The following is a 7,226-nucleotide window of genomic DNA, read 5'->3' as shown; positions in this document are numbered from 1 at the left end:
CGATCAGAAGCGTCCCAATCTCATGCCAAGGTTCAACTCCTTAAAATCATAGTCCAACACAAATCCAGGATTTTCGCAAATATGTTCAAATTTATCGCGCTCTCCCTTAGAAAATGTAGAAAATGTTCAGCCATGTATACCTTTTAAAACCCGATTTTTTAGAGTTCAAATCACATGTTACCAATTTCCAGTTTTAAGTCTAAAGGGGGGTCAAGATATGAATGTTTTTAGTAAATCCAAACCGAGCCAACTTCATATCATGAGGTTTTTACAAATTGATCATTTGTTTCTTTGAGCTTCCTGGCCCAAATATCAATCTCAAGGTAAGTTCCAAGTTCAAACAAGGTAACCAAAGTAATTTGTCTTAAAATAAATGCCCAGTTTAAAACGTAACCAAAGCAGTCTTGTACTAAAGCAAATACTCAGTTTAAAAGTGCAATCAAAGCAGTCTTGTACTAAAGTAAATACTCAATTTAAAAGTGTAATTAAAGCAGCCTTGTTGATTGTTTTAAAATAACAACTAAATTGTTTTACAAAGGAGGGGAGGGGCCAATCATGAATCTAAAAACGCCTAAAAACGCAAGTCCAATTTTGAAGAAGATGGTTCATCTTGTTTTGTAAAAAAAAAAAAAAGTTATCCGAGACAAGGTTTTTTTAAAGATGAATCAGTTTTAGGAAAAACGAAGTTGGTGATTCATTTTATTTTTTACTTATCCTAAACTTCTACGTCTTATCTAACCAATCATAAAGGGAGTTACACTATATATGAGTTTATGTTACAATACATACAATGACATATACATAAAAAGTAAATCTCTTCACTAGTGGGCTACCCGAATACCCACTAGGCTATTTTCACCCATAACTGGGCCTTCAAACAATATTTGCTTCCCTTGCTCATTCATGATTACTCCAAACATGCCTTAGTATGGATTGAGCTAGGCCTAATCCAAGTAGGATAATGCAATGGATCAGCCTCATAAGCAGTGGTCACAACAAAGGAAAAGGATAAGGATTAGCGACTATTAAAGCTATGATGGGCCTGCCCTAAACCTTGCAAGGCCTAATTATATGTTAGTAAGTAAAAAGACAGAAATGACTAATGTACATATACATCCTAGATATACCACATATACCATGGTTTACACCCCCAGAGAATCAAAATGATTCAAGAGGATTAGCCAGGCCTATTAATTCTTGAAGCCGCACAAGATTCAAGGGATTTCTTTGAATCCCAGACATGGCAGGCTTCAAGAAGGTATAACTAATCCTAATGGTCGCTCTATTTCCCTAGTGGAGGGTACCACCTATGATATAGGGCCTCTAGTGTATAGCTACATATACTCACATACAAACAGATTCACATAACACCCAAAGATATAATCAATAGACCAAGCAAATTCACTAAAAACACTTTGTCAATTGTTCAAGGAAAACAAACACTAATTTAGAGACAAAAGCAGACTCTAAATGAAACAAGTTTAATATTAATCAAGCAAGTTAGTAATGGGGTTTACATTATCACCTAATGCCAATTTAGAGAAGAGGGTAGATTGTATGTATATTACTCATCTAGGTGATAACATATCTAATCTCTATTTGACTAAGAAACTTAAGCAAACAACTTCTAAAATGGGCAGTTGTCCACATAAATTATTTCACCACTTTCCCTCTGTCACATAATGAAATTATCACCAGCTTTAGTTAAAAGGGTGAGGCTAAAGGGTTCAGTCTAACATTTATCCCAATCCTCCTTATAATTGGATTCTAAATGATAGAGTATTCACAAGCAATCAAAGCTATTACAACCTTATTAAGACTTTGTCTCTACTTCATGGCATACAATCCTCAATTTCCAAATTTAAGTGAACTATGAACTATCATTTAATCAAGTGAGCTAAAGCCATTCTATACAAATCTAGAAAGATAGACATTGTCCCCCCCCCCCACCCCCCACCCCCCAAACCAAATGCAAGTAACAGCAGGACCAAACCTTATAATATAAATTCAGAAATTCCAAGAGCCAAACAGTTCCCATTTTATTCTTTCAAGAACAAGATTAAACAAATTCAAGAACCACATCTTAATTCATCCCAGACTCAGAACCGACACAGGAAAACTAGACTCAGATTAATATATGTTCAACAAGAATGAATGTCCTAACCTAGCCTGAAGTGAGACATGAATGCCACAGACAGATTTGGTTTTAGAGAGAAAAAAGAAAGAGTAACACCTTGCTGAATTAAGGTTGCAAAGAAACACTGCCACCCTAAGCTTATACAAATTTTATCCAATTAGCTAAAGATCACCATGTTTTATAAAAGAAGAATCTTTTCAAGACACATAGTATGCTTCCCATAAAGAAAAGCAATTTAGTTAAAAGGAGAAGAAAAAACAAACCTTAAGAACTCAGAAATTAGGTGATTAAGTTCATTATAGAGGAGAAATCTATTTAGACCTAGTGAATTCAAAATTAAGCCTTAGGATCTTTTTTGGAAAATTGCATTAGCCTGAAATGGTTGAGACCTTTCCATAAACTAATTCAGTGGATGACTTATATCAATTTCAAAATGATTCTTATAAAGACCCAGTACAAACTATAAGATTTAAGCTGAAATAAGTAAAACAAGAAAAAAATCAAAAAGGATTATGCAAGTTAAAATCTTAGAAGATGAAGTATACAAACCTTGAAGCTCCTGCTACTTTACAAATAGTGCATAAATATGTCAGACCAATGTCATTCTTACCCTTCCACCTCTTTTATACTTCATTTATTACACATAGTGATGATGCAATACACACATAGCAGAGATGATTTTTATAGTTGAATAAAGAGAAAGGAGAACCAATATAAGCACACAATCCTGCGCTTCCAAAATGGATAGCAACACTTTACCTAGATTCAGACTTACTCAGACCAAATTTACAACCTCAGAGACTTAAAACATCACACAATCTTAAAACCACCTTATTATAGACCTAGGAATAGTCAACAAGGTTATGAATCCTTTCAAGTTGTGAGGAATGTAGGCTAAATGATTTTGACTTATTTTACTCATAGCATAACCTAAGTGATCTCATGATTTCCTAGGAAAGCATTCAAACTTGTCATTTAGTATTATTATTCTAAACAAAGAGGTAAAGTAGCTTAATTATATGATTATTAACCAAATGTAAAAATTTCCCTTGACTTCCACCTTATCTTGTTTTATTAATCCTAGATTTAACCAACCAAACCTCCTTTTTCATTAATCCCTATTCATCAAATTTATCTAATTACTGCATTTTCTATACTCAATCTAGTTTACTCAATCGAGCCAAGCCATATTAACACTGAATTGAACCTTGCTTGACTCTGTATTGCTAGGCTAAAAAGAAAATTAGGAAAATCAAACAACAAGCATTTATAAGGAAAGAAAGGAAAAGGTCTAAACATTAATCACACATTCAAACTAAAGCAGAAAATTAAATAAATTACTAAAAAATAAAAAAAGAAGAGAATTACATTTTATGTGCGCAGCCTTGAAGAGATTGAACTCGAGATTTTTTCCTAACTCCAACCACAAGCACAAGAACACAAACAGCTTTGAAACTAAGCAAAATTTTTAACTACTCAACAAGGTTTTCAAGTTTAAGAACTTAAAACTCTAATTCTGAGTTTGATTTTTTAGAAATCGTGGTAGATCACTTCTAAAAATCGCCCCTTTAAACTGAAAATAAAATCCCCGATTTATAGGGTTTGGAAACGGTTCAAGTCCCTTGAAAATCGATGCGGGACGAGTGAAAAACTACAAACATATGAACAACGCACGACTCAGATTCGTCCAAAAATGAAATGAAAGGTCGAGATTGAACTAACTTGTTACATAGAAACACAAATTGACTAAAATCCATGAGATATGCTCTCAACCAATGAAAATTTTCGACATGCAAACAAGGTCAACACAGATGCCAGCGATAAAACACAAAAATTAGCAAAGTAAAGAAGTGGAAAAAGCATTTACCTTTGTTTTTTATAAAGAAAAAGCTCAGAAATAGCGAACACCATTAATGCTCTCCCAAAATGTGATACAATAACGTAAAGGGTAGCCTGCTCCTCTGTATTCTTGCCAAAAATGGCGAAAGATGGATAGAAGAAAGAGAAAATCATGAGGCGGCGCGAGGGTTTCTGAAACCCTAAAGAAAACATCAAATTCCCTTTTAGGGCGGTGGTTTAATCCCGCCTAACACTTATATGGGATGGCTATTTGGGCCGGGTCAGTCCATTGGGCTGCCCGGTCCAATTTTTAAAATATGTCCTTTTTCCTTGAATTTAATAAAAGGTAGAATATTTGAAAATTCCTAGAACAAGCATATGGAAATTAATTCAAAAAATTAAGCAATTCAATATTTAATTTTTGTTTTTGCATAATGAAAGGGTGAAATGTTACTAAAGTAGTTTTTTCATGAATTATTCTAAGTTTTTTCAAAAATATATTCTCCCTTATATTTATTTCAAAGTTCAGAGCAAGTTAAGGCAAATATGGGAGGTCAAAAATCAGGTGTCAACAATAACGATAGTCCATCTTCCACAACCAGATTGTATTGAAGTATTTTTCCACGGGTTGTATCTTTCCAGTTCATTGGTTTGAGAATAGTGTGCAATATGAAGTGATTCACGATTAAATGAAGTCGAACATGTTTCTTTCAATCGAGTTGATCCTTACTTCATATGTACTCCATATCAAATATATTTCTCATGTAATCCATAATTGTTATCTCTTGAATTGAAAGAAGCACGTAGCGACAATAACGATAGTCGGAGGATAATGACGATAGGTCACTCCGACTCTTTCTATGATATCCCTTCTGAGGTCAGTCTTGCATTGCACTTATATATATGTATTTATTTTCATTACCGCGCCGCGCTATAGTCTGCCGGGCAGGCACGTAGATGTGCACCAAGATGTATTTCTTTCATTGTTATACCGTGTCAGATACGGCGCGTACACGCAATCGTGCATACCGCCGATCGGTGGCGGGATGATGATGATATGACGATGAGTTCACCCCACAGAGGGATTTATTATTATATAATATGATATGTTATAAGCCACCACAATGAGTAATGATTTTACGTGAATGCATGTATATTCATGTCATAGTTATGGTTGCCCACCGTGGCCTTATTCAGGGTTTCAGGTTGTTTCTGATTTCCTCTTTCTTGCTTTTTACATCCCTTATGCTTATGCTTATGCTTATGCTTACCGCCCTACATATTCAGTACATATTTCGTACTGATGCCTTTTTGTACGCTGTGTTCATGCCCATAGGTACTGATACACAGGCCGGCGCGCCTCCTCAGTAAGACCCGTGATCACCGGTCGAGTATTGCACTCCACTTCTTTGAAGTTGTTGGTTTGAGTCCATAGGTACTATTGCATATGTATATATATATATATATATATAGTTTTGGAGTATGACGGGGCCCTATCCCGACCTGTTGACACTGTATTCTACTCTTAGAGGCTTGCAGACTAGCTGTCAGTGTATATATATTTTGTCTAGTCCCTGGATAGCTGTCGTGACTGTTGATGTGGCCTTGTCGGCTTTAGATATACATATATGTTGTCGATAGGATTTTTTCTGCTTACAGGTTGTTACATTCATTCTTATTATTGTCATTTAGCAGCCTTGGTGGCCCCATGATCATGTTACAGTCCATAGATGCCATGGTTGGTTCGCTGGGACCTTCATGTACCGGGTGCCGGTCACCCCTCCCCCTCCAAGGTTGGGGTTTGATAGACAGTTCATTGGTAATAAAGTCAATGACTTCCTCGAAGGATTGAAGATCAAGAAGATTATGTTAACTCCATATCACCCAAGTGCAAACGGACAAGCCGAGTCGACAAATAAAACCATAATTCAAAATCTAAGAAAGCGACTGGAGGAGTCGAAACATAAGTGGAAGGAAGTTTTGTCGGAGGTAATATGGGCATACAGAACGACATCAAAGTCAAGTACTAGAGAACACTGTATTCTCTGGTTTATGGTGCGGAAGCCTTAATTTCTGTGAAAGTCGGAGAACCGAGCCTAAGATTTCGGTATACAACAAACGAGTCAAATGAAGAGGCTATGGCCATAAAGCTTGACTTGACGGACGAGCTTCGCGAGAATGCATTGGTCCGTTTAGCAGCTCAAAAATAATGAATGGAAAGATATTACAATCGAATAATGAATCTTTGACATTTCCAAGTTGGGAACTTAGTGCTTCGAAAAATTACCCTGCACACTAAGAATCCCGATAATGGGAAATTGGGCCCGAATTGGAAAGGACCATATAAGATAACCGGAATAACCAACAAAGGGTCGTATCAACTGGAAACTGCAGACGGCCAGCAGCTGCACAACAACTGGAATATGGCACACTTGAAAAAATATTATTGCTAAGGTATGAGCTACTAACCCTTTGTGAATTTCAGAAGTTCTCACTTTTTCCCTTACAGGTTCGAACTAGAACAAAATTCAAAGAAAGTAGAATTAAGTCTAAAAACACGTGTTGCACTCTTTTTTCCTTAGCTCAGTTTTATCCCGAAGTGGATTTTCTGGCAAGGTTTTTAACGAGCCAACGACGTACAATGTGTTACTTTTCTCATTTAAAAGCCAGGCTAAGTGCCGAAGACTCGAAGACCAGCTAAGTGCTGGGGACTGGGGATTCCACAACGTCGTTTTCTATAGTGTTCCTCTACTCATGCTTCGTACACAAACACTAGGGGACTATGATACCCTCGCCAAGAACAGCAAGACCAAGAAAACTCAAAGAAACGAAGTAAGAACAGAATTCATAGTCGAAACATTTTTGTTTTGTTTTGTTTTTTGTACTTACCGAACCTTCTTCATTAGGATTCATTGTAAGGGCCAAACGATCAAATGAATCGTGCCTAGATAGTTTTGCTTTGGCAAGAGGCAGAAGAGTCGAATGTCGAGTATGAAGTTCTTAGCTTCTTGTATGAGACAATTATTTGAAATATAAAGAAAAATACTTTGGTCAAAATACGCATCAAATATGCTCTCTTGCGGAAGTACCGAGCAACTAATTGTTAAGGCCCATGGGCTATGTTACACTTAGGAAATTTCCCCTTAGCGTACAGTGAATGAACTAACGAAGGGCATGAGGTATACGAGGTTTGGATAAGTAAGCAATAGTATTTGATGGTCCTAATTAAGATTTTCAAAGACATTCGAGT

At 36.2% G+C, this 7,226-nt stretch overlaps 1 long non-coding RNA gene across 1 annotated transcript; it reads right to left on the bottom strand.

The window, feature by feature from the left end:
- Positions 1–730: 730 nt before the first annotated feature.
- LOC132033555 (uncharacterized) lies at positions 731–4,203 on the bottom strand. The gene is made up of 2 exons (XR_009408814.1): positions 4,005–4,203; positions 731–944 (listed from the first exon to the last, which is right to left on the bottom strand). It is a non-coding gene; the product is annotated as an uncharacterized LOC132033555 (long non-coding RNA).
- Positions 4,204–7,226: the final 3,023 nt, after the last annotated feature.

Source organism: Lycium ferocissimum, chromosome 2 (assembly GCF_029784015.1).
Source record: "Lycium ferocissimum isolate CSIRO_LF1 chromosome 2, AGI_CSIRO_Lferr_CH_V1, whole genome shotgun sequence".
Taxonomy (NCBI): domain Eukaryota; kingdom Viridiplantae; phylum Streptophyta; class Magnoliopsida; order Solanales; family Solanaceae; genus Lycium; species Lycium ferocissimum.
Note: the sequence above shows the minus strand (reverse complement) of the source record. Positions and strands in the feature narration are given on the sequence as shown.